A 15,348-nucleotide genomic window follows, 5' to 3' on the forward strand; every position below is an offset into this window, starting at 1 on the left:
CCTTGGAGACAGGCGTGACCCTACGGGCAATATCTTAAAGCTAAGTTTCTCGTTTTGTATTATCTCCTCTACTAATTCTACGCAAATATCCGTTGGTTCTGCATTGACGAATGTTGAAAAACTGTATACGTCTGTATAGAGAATTGCAATTTTTGTATTGTCACTCTTTTTTATGAACCAATAAAAACTAATTGAAAAGAAAGGAGGCAGAACCTGTTATAACAAATAATTAAATGGCTGGATTGGGGGGGGGGGGGGGGGGGGGGGGTGAGTGAGGTGAGGTGACCAGCACTTTTTTTTAATAAAAAATGGCAGATAAAAAAAATGTTTTTGTGTTATTTTAAATGAGGCATGCTTGGCTTCTCTGACTAGCAAAACAAATAATATATAAATTGCAGCCTCACTATGCCACCAAACGCAGCCACTGCGCCATCAATTGTCACCACTGTGCCATCAAATGCAGCCACTGTGCCAACACACGCAGCCACTGTGCCAACACACGCAGCCACTGTGCCATCAATTGTTGCCACTGTGCCATCACACGCAGCCACTGTGCCATCACACAAAGCCACTGCGCCATCAATTGTCACCACTGTGCCATCACACGCAGCCACTGTGCCAACACACGCAGCCACTGTGCCATCAATTGTCACCACTGTGCCATCACACGCAGCCACTGTGCCAACACACGCAGCCACTGTGCCATCAATTGTCGCCACTGTGCCATCACACGCAGCCACTGCGCCAACACACGCAGCCACTGTGCCATCAATTGTTACCACTGTGCCATCACACGCAGCCACTGTGCCATCAATTGTCGCCACTATTCCATCAAATGCAGCAACTGTGCCATCACACGCAGCAACTGTGCCATCACACAAAGCCACTGCGCCATCAATTGTCACCACTGTGCCATCACACGCAGCCACTGTGCCAACACACGCAGCCACTGTGCCATCAATTGTCACCACTGTGCCATCAATTGTCACCACTGTGCCATCACACGCAGCCACTGTGCCAACACACGCAGCCACTGTGCCATCAATTGTCGCCACTGTGCCATCACATGCAGCCACTGTGCCAATTGCCGCCAGTGTGCTGCCAGGTTGCCCCATCAATTGCCGCCAGTGTGCTGCCAGGTTGCCCCATCAATTTCCGCCAGTGTGCTGCCAGTTTGCCCCATCAATTGCTGCCAGTGTGCTGCCAGTGTGCCCATCAATTGCCGCCAGTGTGCTGCCAGTTTGCCCCATCAATTGCCGCCAGTGTGCTGCCAGTGTGCCCATCAATTGCCGCCAGTGTGCTGCCAGTTTGCCCCCGGAGCATCCCCAAAGAGAGAGACAGAGTTCCAATAGAACAAAAAGTTGAAAGTGGCCCCTTGCACCATGGTGGTAGAAGTCCATTCGGAGGGGATGATGATGTAGTATTTGGAAGAACGTTGATTTGATTGGGGAGATGAATTTGTATTTCAGGAAGAGATATAACAATTCTGACATTTGCCTGTGTTGGAATATTGAAGGACGGGAGAACAATTGCAGCTTTATAAAGAAACAAATTAAAATGTTTCATGAAGAAAAGTCAAGGCATCAATGCCGATCCCTCGTGATCACATTATACGGCGCGCTCCCACGTCTCCAATATTTGGTCTTGCCATGACGATGGAATCTTCATGAAATTGCTGAACTGCGGAATACAGGAGACCCTCCACCGGCCGCTGTGCGCCGGAATTCATAAAAAGGGTAATTGTTAGCGAATAGCAGAACATTTCAGTGTCAGGGACTCCAGAGGGAACACACGTGAATCTTTTCCATTCGAGGTTAGTATATAGAGGGTATATACCACCAGTGGCGGTGCGTTCATAGAGGGGCGCAGGAGCACCACCCCCTCTCTCCTGCACCCGTCAATCAACAATAGATAGATTCAGGCAATGCATTAATCTATCTATGGGTTGCCGCTCCCGCCACCTATTCGGGTGTCCGGCCTTTTGTCGAGCGCTGGCCATCTGAATTACTGGGCCGGACTGGGACGAAAAATAGGCCCGGGCATTTTAGACTGAGCAGCGAGGGGGGGGCGCGGCGGCGGTGCTTCACGGTGGTTTAATGATGGGATGTGGGGTTCCAGCACCCTGCACCTCTGAACCCCTTTACATTACACAGCACCCTGCACCTCTGGACCCCCTTTTACATTACACAGCACCTTGCACCTCTGGACTCCTTTACATTACAAAGCAACCCTGTACCTCTGGACCCTTTTACATTACAAAGCAACCCTGCACCTCTGGGCCCCTTTACATTACACAGCCCCCTGCACCTCTGGACCCCATTACATTACACAGCACCTTGCACCTCTGGACCCCTTTACATTACACAGCACCCTGCACCTCTGGACCCTTTTACATTACACAGCACCCTGCACCTCTGGACCCTTTTACATTACACAGCACCTTGCACCTCTGGACCCCTTTTACATTACACAGCACCTTGCACCTCTGGACCCCTTTTACATTACACAGCACCTTGCACCTCTGGACCCCTTTTACATTACACAGCACCTTGCACCTCTGGACCCCTTTACATTACACAGCACCTTGCACCTCTGGACCCCTTTACATTACACAGCACCCTGCACCTCTGGAACCTTTTACATTACACAGCACCGCACCTCTGGACCCTTTTACATTACACAGCACCCTGCACCTCTGGACCCCTTTTTCATTACACAGCACCCTGCACCTCTGGACCCTTTTACATTACACAGCACCCTGCACCCCTGGACCCCTTTACATTACACAGCACCCTGCACCTCTGAACCCCTTTACATTACACAGCAACCCTGCACCTCTGGACCCTTTTACATTACACAGCACCTTGCACCTCTGGACCCCTTTTACATTACACAGCACCCTGCACCTCTGAACCCTTTTACATTACACAGCACCTTGCACCTCTGGACCCCTTTTACATTACACAGCACCCTGCACCTCTTGACCCCTTTTACATTATACAGCACCCTGCACCTCTGGACCCCATTACATTACACAGCACCCTGCACCTCTGAACCCTTTTACATTACATAGCACCCTGCACCTCTTGACCCCTTTACATTACACAGCACCCTGCACCTCTGGACCCCTTTACATTACACAGCACCCTGCACCTGTGGATCCCTTTACATTACACAGCACGCTGCACCTCTGGACCCCTTTACATTACACAGCACCCTGCACCTCTTGACCCCTTTACATTACACAGCACCCTGCACCTCTGGACCCCTTTACATTACACAGCACCCTGCACCTGTGGATCCCTTTACATTACACAGCACGCTGCACCTCTGGACCCCTTTACATTACACAGCACCCTGCACCTGTGGACCCCTTTACATTACACAGCACCCTGCACCTCTGGACCCCTTTACATTACACAGCACCCTGCACCTCTGGACCCCTTTACATTACACAGCACCCTGCACCTCTGGACCCCTTTTACATTACACAGCACCTTGCACCTCTGGACCCCTTTACATTACACAGCACCCTGCACCTCTGGACCCCTTTACATTACACAGCAACCCTGCACCTCTGGACCCTTTTACATTACACAGCACCCTGCACCTCTGAACCCCTTTTACATTACACAGCACCCTGCACCTCTGGACCCTTTTACATTACACAGCACCTTGCACCTCTGGACCCCTTTTACATTACACAGCACCTTGCACCTCTGGACCCCTTTTACATTACACAGCACCTTGCACCTCTGGACCCCTTTTACATTACACAGCACCTTGTACCTCTGGACCCCTTTACATTACACAGCAACTCTGCACCTCTGGACCCTTTTACATTACACAGCACCCTGCACCTCTGGACCCTTTTACATTATACAGCACCCTGCACCTCTGGGCCCTTTTACATTACACAGCACCCTGCACCTCTGGACCCTTTTACATTACACAGCACCTTGCACCTCTGGACCCCTTTTACATTACACAGCACCTTGTACCTCTGGACCCCTTTACATTACACAGCAACTCTGCACCTCTGGACCCCTTTACATTACACAGCACCCTGCACCTCTGGACCCTTTTACATTATACAGCACCCTGCACCTCTGGGCCCTTTTACATTACACAGCACTGCACCTCTGGACCCCTTTACATTACACAGCACTCTGCACCCTTTTACATTAGACAGCCCCCCACAGTTTGTTACACAGACACCCCCCTAACAGTTCTGGACCCCCTACATGTTACACAGACCCCCCTACATTACAGACCCCCCTACATTACAGGCTGCATTTGATGGGGCAAACTGGCATTGTTTGATGGGGCAAACTGCCGGCGTTTGATGGGGGCCAACTGGCAGCATTTGATGGGGGCCAACTGGTAGCATTTGATGGGGGCCAACTGGCGGCATTTGATGGGGGCCAACTGGCAGCATTTGGGGCTTCAATTTTTTTTCAGTTTGTTTGCGCCCCCCTAAAAAATGTTGAGCACCAGCCTCCCCTGGTATATACGCTACTGTGCAAAAGTTTTGGGTAGATGTGAACAAATGCTGTAAATAAAGAATGCTTCCAGAAATCAGAGTGTAGTCAGGCTAAAGGGCCACTTTGGATTGCTGCCCCTTTACCTTCTTATTTTCTGAGTGTAGGGATCTGCTACGCTCACCAGCTGAGACGGCCCATCCATTAAGGGCACAAGGGTGCCCCCCCTTCTCCAGCCACACCCTCTACGGATAATGGCCCCTAATATACACAAGGTGGCTTAGACATAAGAGGTGCATGGGGAGCTGAAACAAGGGTATCCTATACTTTCCAAGGGATTCTGGGTTTCACGGGCGCTCCCGTCACAAGACGCATGGGCACAAGTGGAGGCATATGATGGGGCAAAAGTGGCGGCATTTGATGGGCACAAGTGGCAGCATTTGATAGGCAGCATTTGATGGGCACAAGTGCATATGATGGAGCAAAAGTGGCGGCATTTGATGGGCACAAGTGGCAGCATTTGATGGGCACAAGTGGCAGCATTTGATGGAGCAAAAGTGGTTGCATATGATGGGGCACAAGTGGCTGCGTTTGATGGGGCACAAATGGCTGCGTTTTGATGGGGCACAAGTGGCTGCATATGATGGAGCAAAAGTGGCGGCATTTGATGGGCACAAGTGGCAGCATTTGATAGGCAGCATTTGATGGGCACAAGTGCATATGATGGAGCAAAAGTGGCGGCATTTGATGGGCACAAGTGGCAGCATTTGATGGGCACAAGTGGCAGCATTTGATGGGCACAAGTGGCAGCATTTGATGGAGCAAAAGTGGTTGCATATGATGGGGCACAAGTGGCTGCGTTTGATGGGGCACAAGTGGCTGCGTTTTGATGGGGCACAAGTGGCTGCATTTGATGGGCACAAGTGGCTGCATTTGATGGGGCACAAGTTGCTGCATATGATGAAGCACGAGTGGCTGCGTTTGATGGTCACAAGTGGCAGCATTTGATGGGGCACGGGTGGCTGCATATGATGGGGCACAAGTGGCTGCATTTGATGGGGCACAAGTGGCTGCATTTGATGGGGCACAAGTGACTGCGTTTGATGGGGCACAAGTGGCTGCGTTTGATAGGGCACAAGTGGCTGCGTTTGATGGGGCACAAGTGGCTGCGTTTGATGGGGCACAAGTGGCTGCGTTTGATGGGGCACAAGTGGTGGCATATGATCAGGCACAAGTGGCTGCGTTTGATGGGCACAAGTGGCTGCGTTTGATGGGCACAAGTGGCTGCGTTTGGGGCACAAGTGGCAGCATTTGATGGGGCACAAGTGGCTGCGTTTGATGGGGGCACAAGTGGCGGCATATGATGAGGCACAAGTGGATGTGTTTGATGGGCACAAGTGGCTGCGTTTGGGGCACAAGTGGCTGCATTTGATGGGGCACAAGTGGCTGCATTTGATGGGGCACAAGTGGCTGCATTTGATAGGGCACAAGTGGCTGAATTTGATGGGGGCACAAGTGGCAGCATTTTATGGGGCACAAGTGGCTGCGTTTTGATGGGGCACAAGTGGCTGCGTTTCATGGGCACAAGTGGCAGCATTTGATGGGGCACAAGTGGCTGCGTTTGATGGGGCACAAGTGGCTGCATTTGATGGGGCACAAGTGGCTGCGTTTGATGGGGCACAAGTGGCGGCATATGATGAGGCACAAGTGGCTGCGTTTGATGGGCACAAGTGGCAGCATTTGATGGGGGCACAATTGGCTGTGTTTGATGGGGCACAAGTGGCTGCGTTTGGGGCACAAGTGGCTGCATTTAATGGGTCACAAGTGGCTGCGCTTGATGGTCACAAGTGGCAGCATTTGATGGGGCACAAGTGGCTGCATATGATGGAGCACAAGTGGCGGCATTTGATGGGGGCACAAGTGGCGGCATTTGATGGGGCACAAGTGGCTGCATATGATGGGGCACAAGTGGCGGCATTTAATGGGGGCACAAGTGGCGGCATTTTATGGATCACAAGTGGCTGCATATGATGAAGCACAAGTGGCGGCATTTGATGGGGCACAAGTGGCTGCATTTGATGGGGCACAAGTGGCTGCATTTGATGGGGCACAAGTGGCTGCGTTTTGATGGGGCACAAATGGCAGCGTTTGATGGGGCACAAGTGGCTGCGTTTGATGGAGCACAAGTGGCTGCATTTGATGGGGCACAAGTGGCTGCGTTTTGATGGGGCACAAATGGCAGCGTTTGATGGGGCACAAGTGGCGGCATTTGATGGGGCACAAGTGGCAGCATTTGGGGCACAAGTGGCACCCCCCCCCCCAAAAAAAATTGAGCACCAGCCGCCACTGCCCACCAGTATTGTCCTATACGTTAGGGAAGGGGGCGGAGCAATGTTAAAGCAGCTGTCGGGAAAATAACCTTCTGTATGTATTCCATCAAAAAATCATTCTTCAGCTCCTGCCACACCAGCCGAAGGCTGAAATCAGGCTTGCAGTGAGCGCGCCTATTAGGGAGGCAGAGCTCCTGCCGTGCAGTGATCACATGATGTCACCACCAGCAGGTTGCATGGAGCGGTTGTGAAAAGCACCGGCACCCTCCATTGTGCTGTACGAGATCAGCGGGGATGATGATGAGAGCGCATTCATTTGCTTCGTCAGGACAATCATCTTTACATTTTATCTGTGTATAATGTACTGAAGCAAAGTCATTTCCACCCATACAAGGATGTTCATTAAACAAAGTGAGTTCTCTATGGAAACGGCAGGCTTGGGTGATCCAGGCGGAGGGGTTCAGCGGAGAGCGGGGCCCCTATACCGGGGAGGAGGCTCGGCATCTCCTCCGGGACTGACTCCTGTAATGACGGCTCTCCAGACTCTCCTCGTAATGGATTTGCTGTTGTGAAGAACGGTGGAGTGCGTTGCTTTTCACAGAAACAGTGGGGTGGATTCAGGTACCTTTTGCGCCCTCTTACGGAGGCGCAGCGTACCGTTTTGACGCTACGCCTCCGTAAATTACGTGCGCTACGCTTCATTCATGAAGCAGTAGCTACGTAATTTGCGCGGGCGCTCCTAAAAAATGCCCGGCGTAAGCGCGCGTAGTTTAAATTATCCCGTAGGGGGCGTGGATCATTTAAATTAGGCGTGTTCCCGCTCCGAACGTAGTGCGCATGCTCCGTCGGGAAACTTTCCCGACGCGCATTGCGGCAAATGACGTCGCAAGGACGTCATTTGCTTCAACGTGAACGGCGTCCAGCGCCATTCACGGTTCACTTACGCAAACAGCGTAATTTTTAAACATCGCGACGCGGGAACGACGGGTATACTTAGCATTGGCTGCCCCTGCTAATAGCAGGAGCAGCCTTACGCGGAGCCCGACGAACGTAAACGACGTAAACTGCGTACGTAGGACGCGCGTACGGTTGTGAATCGGCGTTAGTATGCAATTTGCATACTCTACGCTGACCACTACGGGAACGCCACCTAGCGGCCAGCGTAAGTATGCAGCCTACGATACGACGGCATAAGAGCCTTATGCCACGCATATCTTAGGCTGCAGTCGGCGTATCGAGCTCTCTGAATCAGGAGCAGTCGATACGCCGGCGCAACTAAGCAATTGCGCTGCGTAACTATGATTACGCAGACGCAATTGCTTTCTGGATCTACCCCAGTATTCTAACCTTTTGCCTGCAACTTTATTTTTAAGTATTTTTTTCCTGATCTCAATTCACAGGATTCTCCCGTCTCCAGCTGCATCTCATAGCAGCTGCTGAGATAAAAACCAATCACAAGTTAAGCCAACTGGAGATTGTATCGTTTTCAGCTGGGAGGAAGTTCTTTTATTTATCATAAGGCCCCTTTCACACGCCGCCGTTAAAAGCATGTCAATTTTCTGTGAAATTCAAGGCTCCGAGCACTGCGATTAGCTGCATTTGTACATTGCGATTACGTGCGTTTACTTGCGGCCGCGTTTAGCTGCGGTCGTCATTTCCATAGCAACCCTTTTTATTTTTATTTTGATTATGATGTGCTTCCTGTTCTTCTTTTTTTTTTTTTCATGCTGAATTAGAACTGTACCGAATTTAAACAAATTCAAAATAAAAATCGTATAAAATGCGAATTTGAATAGTATTCAAATCGTTTTTCGAATTTGAATAGTCTTCCAATTTCCAAAGAGAATAAAATAGAATAGAAAATAGAGGAATAGAGTTTTTTTTTATATATATATATATTCTGTTCCTTTTATTTTCTATTCTGTTTTGTTCTCTTTGGAAATTCGAAATAAAAAACTTTTCGAATTGGAAAACTTTTGTCGAAATTTAAAAATCTTTCGAATTCGCAAACTTATTTAAACTCAAAAACGATTCGAAATTGATTCGAAAACGAATAAACGAAACTAATTCCGAAAACGAATTAAACAAATTTAACAAAGCTATTTTTTTTGTTTCCGTTCTGCACGTGTCTACTATCCATCAATCTTCTATCTACACTGCCATGAAAAAGTATTCACACCCCTTGATATTTTCCACATTTTGTCAGGTTACACCCAAAAAATGTAAATGTATTTTATTGGGATTTTATGTGATGGACCAACACAAAGTGTCACATAATTGTGAAGTGGAAGGAAAATAATAAATGGTTTTCCAAATGTTTTGCAAATAAATATTTTAAAAGTGTTTTTAGCACTGATCACTGTGCCATTGATCATGGTTGTGAAGAAGCGCGATTCTTCTGTGTGAAACGCGTCAACCTTGTAAGATTGTCTGGCTCATGACAATAAAGAAATGTCAGTTGATGTCCGATTTTCCCCCACAATATCACAGTACCACTATAAGGCGCTGATTTTCGCCATTACTAGTAAAAAAAAAAACGTTTCCTATAGTTTGTAGATGCTATGGGCCAGATTCACAGTGCAAGTACGCTGGCGTATCTACTGATACACCGGCGTACTTTCAAATTTCCCGCGTCGTATCTTTAGTTTGAATCCTCAAACCGAGATACAACGGCTTCTGGCTTCGATCCGACAGGCGTACGGCTTTGTACGCCTTCGGATCGCAGGTGCAATACTTCGGCGCCCGCTGGGTGGAGCTTGCGTCGTTTTCCAGGTCGGGTATGCAAATTAGCTTTTTTCCGACGATCCACGAGCGTACGAGCGGCCGTCGCATTCTCTTACGTCGTCTCTAGTCGGCTTTTTCCGGCGTATAGTTAAAGCTGCTATTTTGCGGCGTATAGATAGACTTGCCATGTTAAGTATGGCCGTCGTTCCCGCGTCGAAATTTGAATTTTTTATTTTTGTTTGCGTAAGTCGTCCGTGAATAGGGATGGACGTAATTCACGTCTAAGTTAAAAAAAATGACGTCGTTGCGACGTCATTTCGCGCAATGCACAGCGGGAAATTTCGAAACGGAGCATGCGCAGTTTTTTTTTTTTTTATAATAATTTTTTTTATTAGAGAAAGGAAAAATCAGAGTACCAAATACAGCCAAGGTACCTAAGTACCGCACAGTAGCACATAATCACAAAATGTCAATACATACTCTGAATATAGGCAATTTTTATATCCTATATCAAAAGAAAGCAGAGAAAAAAACATCACTATCTATGATTTACCCGCTACTAGCTAATACTAAAGACAAAAAAAAAAACAATAAAAAAGAAAAAACAATAATAAATAAGGGGGGCTGAAGACACCGTAATGAACGGATCTTCTAAGGTCTCTACGTACTAAAAGGAGTGAGCAGGAAATGGTCAAAGCCAAAACAGCAGTCTCATCCCATATCGAGTTGTAAGTATTGATCAGAATACCTGAACGCCACCCAAGGTGACCACGTCTGATTGAATTTTTCCGACGATTCCCTGGCAATTGCTACCGTTTCCTCCAATTGGTGGATGTTCTCTATGGAGCTAAACCATTCCGGAATGGAAGGAATATCCTTCGATTTCCAGTGCCTGGGAATCAAAACTTTCGCTGCATTCAGCAGGTGTCTAGTCAATGATTTTTTATAATGTTGCATGGAGCAGTCCGCAATGTGGAGTAAGCAACAAGCAGGTGTAAGAGAGATTGTGGTATCTGTAATGGCTTTGATCAGTTCGCACACCTTGTCCCAGAAGGGTCTCAGACACGGACACTCCCACCAAATATGAACAATGGTGCCCGAGTCTTGCTCGCATCTCCAGCAAGAATCCGATGTCAACGGGTACCATTTTTTTATTTTATCCGGAGTGGTATACCATTGTGTTAAAAGCTTATACGACATTTCCTGCATTCTCGTGCCAATCGCACACTTATGGGCAAAAATGCAGGCACGTTTCCATTGCTTATCTGTAAAACTTATTTTGAGCGCCTTTTCCCATTGTACTTGTAATCCCGACGCTATCCCCCCCCTGTCTAATTGGAGCCATGAGTATGTGAGAGAAGTAGATCTCGGAACCGGAGCTCCAGTCAGGCAAGTTTGTTCAAGCGGAGTTATTGATCTAAAGAATTGTTTTTTAAACTGGGAAACCTGTATATAGTTATGCAGCTGACGGTAAGTCCAAAATGAAAGAGTGCTCTGGGGATTTACATCTCTTTTTAGGGAGTCAAAGGATTTTAAGGTATTAACCTCAACACAATGTATCATTAAGAGGGGCATTGTTTGGTCCGTGGGTGCAGAAAAGTGCAGGTCCATCCCAGGCAGGAAATCCGGATTGCGAGTAATAGGGGTGAGCGGACCGGGACATGAGGACAATTTATGATGTTTCATCATCATGTGAAACACTCTGAGCGTGGACCCCACCAAGGGATGCTGCCGCAAGCTCTGCGGGAGTTTCCCCCAAGGAGTCCAAGGTAGGAATCTAAGATGCAATGTAGAGGAAGCTTCCTCCAATGTAACCCAATCCTTCTGCCCCCTATGACAGTTCCAATCCAAGATTCTAGCTAAATGTATCCCAGAATGATAGAGTTTAAAATCAGGCAGGCCTATACCCCCTTCTTCCTTAAATTTTGAAAGCGTTTCCAACTTTATCCGAGGTTTTAGCCCCTTCCAAATAAAGGTGCGTACAATAGCCTGAAGTCGTTTAAAAAAAGAACCTGGGAGTGGAATAGGTAGAGTATGGAAATGGTACAAAATTCTAGGTAGAATTACCATCTTCAGTATGGCAGCTCTTCCAAACCAAGAAAAGGGTCTAGAGGTCCAACTTTTAAGATCTACTTGGATTTTTTTTAGCAAGGATAGAAAATTGATGTTATAGATATCCCCAAAGTTAGCCGCCAATTTGATTCCTAGATAGGTTATAGATGAGGTTACCCACTTAAACGAGCAGGAAGAGCGTGCCCTCGCTAAGGAATCAGATGACAGTGTGAGATTAAGGGCTTCCGATTTAGAATCATTAATTTTCATATTGGAGATATAACTGAAAATGTTAAAAGCTTTAGAAAGATTCGGGATGGAGTCGTGAGGCCGTGTCAAAAAAAATAAAAGATCATCCGCATATGCTGCTATTTTAAAGTCACGCTGGCCTATCTGGAAGCCTTGTACCTCCGGGTTTGCATTAACTGTGCGGATAAAAGGTTCTAAAGATAAAATAAATAAGAGAGGGGAAAGAGGGCATCCCTGCCTTGTGCCATTGTTTATATCCACTGCTTCTGAAAGGGTGCCATTGATTTTAAGCTGTGCCCGAGGTTTATGATATAAAGCCGAAATCCACGCCATCATGTGCGATCCCAACCCAATATGCCTGCAGGTAGCAAACATATAGTCCCAGGCGACACGGTCGAAGGCCTTCTCCGCATCGGTTGAGAGGAGAAGGCCCTCAATTCCCCGGGTATGTGCATAATGAACCAAATTAAGGGCTTTTATAACATTATCCCGTGCTTCCCTTCCTGGCATGAATCCCACCTGTTCTGGGCCTATAAGTTTGGAAAGGAAAGGTGTCAGCCTGGAAGCCATTAATTTCGCTAGTATTTTTAAGTCCAAGTTCAACAAAGAAATCGGCCTGTAACTTGTACAGTCAGTAGGGTCCTTCGCTGGTTTAGGGATCAATGTTACAAATGCCGTTGTAAAAGTGCTCGAGCTTGGTGAAGAAGTTCGGATATAATCCAAAGCACGGAGGAGGGGGGCTTTCAGGGTGTCTATAAAATTTTTATAATAATGAGCCGTGAACCCATCCGGGCCTGGGCTCTTACCCGGTTTTAGAGTCTTAATTGCCGCCATAAGTTCTTCTTCTGAAATCGGCGTTTCCAAGGAATCGCTCTCATCCGAGGATAAAGTAGGCATGCCACTCTCCACGATATATTCTCGCAAAATGGATTCTCTATTTCCTTGAAGCTCTGCAGGTTTATGTATCACAGGGAGATTATAAAGCTTAGTATAAAAAGCATGAAATTGTGCCGCAATCTGGTCCGTTTTTTGTATAAGTTGGCCCTTAGGGGTCTTAATAGAAAGGATAGAATGTGCATAAGAAATTGTTTTGAGGGTTTTTGCAAGGAATTTGCCGCACTTATCCCCATGTTCATAATGAAAGCCCTTCTTGAGATAGAGAATACGTTTTGCTTTGAGATTAAGTAAGGAGTTAAGTTTTTCCCGCGTCTTTGAAACTTCTGACATGAGCGCCTCTAAATGTGATTGTTTATGTTGGCTTTCCAGACAGGCAATTTTTTCCGCCAATGCCGAGATAGCTTTTTCAGCTTCTCTTTTCTTAATCGAACCTAGGCGCATAAGTTCGCCACGTAGGACACACTTATGAGCCTCCCAGATCGTCAGAGGTGACATATCCTCTGTAGTATTAAGCTGGAAGTATAATTTGATCGCCTCGTGAATTTGTTGGCTGGTAAAGGGATCCGTCAATAGAGTGGAATTCAACCGCCAGCTGCATGGTCTAGAAGGCCTATCTTGTTGTGAAAGAGAGATCGAAACCGGGCAGTGATCCGAAAGGGATTGTATGCCTATGTTGGCTGCCTGGAGCAAAGGTAAATCACGTTGTGAAATAAACACATAATCGATACGGGAGTGCTTTTTGTGTAACGGAGAATAATATGTATAGTCTCTGCCCGTCGGGTATACCAGGCGCCAAGCATCCACCAAAGTCAAAGAGTTCAGCTGTGATTTAATTTTCTGAATAATAGAATATGAGATGCTAGACTTGCCATTAGAAGTATCCTGTAGGGGTACCAGTGGGATATTAAAATCCCCACCCAAAATAATACAGCCAGTGGCAAAGCCCTTTAATTCGTCTATTAAGTGACGACAAAATGCAAGATGGCCTGAATTAGGGAAATAAGCATTGGCCAGGGTAATCTCTTTATTATGCCACATTCCCTTGAGGAACAAAAATCGCCCCTTAGGGTCCTTGTATTGCTGGGACACTTTAAAGTTTGCATGTTTATGCAACAGAATTGATACACCTTTGCACTTAGAGTTAGGGTTTGGCGCATGGTATACCTCAGGAAAGTGTCTATCAAATAATCTAGGGACAGAGGAGGATAGAAAGTGGGTCTCCTGTATTAACACAAAAGCCGGTTGAGCCTTTTTTAATTCTCTTAAAAGTGATACCCTCTTTTCCGGAATATTAAGGCCCCTTAGGTTGTGGGAGATCAGGGTAGGGTGTTCTCCTAATGAGGAATAGGCCATTTCAGCACAATGTCAATAGACCCCCAACCTACAACAGAGGGAAAAAAAAAAAAAAAAACAAAGAAAAAGTCTCCTGAAGGAACAGGGTAGATATATACAATTAACCAATCGAGCACTCCTCTACCACTGAAGAGGGGCTCCTCCAATTGTGTCTAACCCGGGGTACAAGGCCCGAAGATAGATAACCCTGTGAACCCCCGGGGTAGACACAGTGTGGGGTACGTGGGAGAGACCCGTGAAATGGTCAAAGAAAGCCAAATTTGTTTAATACGTCAAAATAACAGAAAAGCAACTGCTCCCACCCGCAGCCTAGAAAAAGCCTATTTTATAAAGCTATGACCCGTAAATTTATCAAAACATGCATTAATAAAAAAAAAAAAAAAAAAAAAAGAAAAACTAAATTTCCGCATCCCAAAAGTGCAGAGAGCACTCGTACCACATTAACCATTATACACATATTAGATGCCCTCAGGTCCTGCACAGTAGGCGGAAAATGGTCCCAACAGGGAACTATATTTATTTCTGGGGCCCACAAATGGGCAAGCTCAGAAATATAGTAAACAAAAAAAAAAAAAAAAAAAAGTCCTTTTTCTTTTTCTCTACTTTTCCCTCTTTACAAAACTAGAGTAATTGAAGCAGAAAAAGTAACATCTTAGATATATTCTCTTGCTCTTTTTCTCTTTTTTTCTCTCTTTTCCTCCACTTTAAAAAAAAAAAAAAAAAAAAAAAAAAAAAAAATACAAAAAATACATAAAAAATACATAATACAAAAAAAAAAAATTTTTTTTGCTCTTTTTCTTTCTCTTTTCCCTTACAGATCTAGAGTCCTTGAAGCAAGAAAATTACATCTCAAGTATATTCTCTTGCCCTCGTGCTTCTGGTCACCTGGACTTGTTTTTCGGGGTCCACACCCTGATGCTTTTGATAATTCCCCTTCTTTGGTACTTGTGTAGTCAAAGTTAATTGTTGTGTGACAGGTAGGCTAGGGGAGTCTAGCGGGAACCTAAATTCCCTGTACCAATCTGGTAAGTCCACCGGTGGTAAGTGAAGGGCTTCACAAAATTGCGATAGGTCATCCGGGGTCTTAAGGGTGTGGGATACCCCCTCCACATTAACCGAGAGAGCAAAAGGGAACTTCCATCTATAGGTAAGATTATGCTCTCTAAGTATTTCCAATATAGGGCGCAAGGCTCTACGATTTCCCAATGTAATGGGTGCAACAGCAACAGTAATGTTTAGTTTAAAACATGCTATGCTGCTAG

Source organism: Rana temporaria, chromosome 12 (genome assembly GCF_905171775.1).
Source record: "Rana temporaria chromosome 12, aRanTem1.1, whole genome shotgun sequence".
Taxonomy (NCBI): Eukaryota; Metazoa; Chordata; class Amphibia; order Anura; family Ranidae; genus Rana; species Rana temporaria.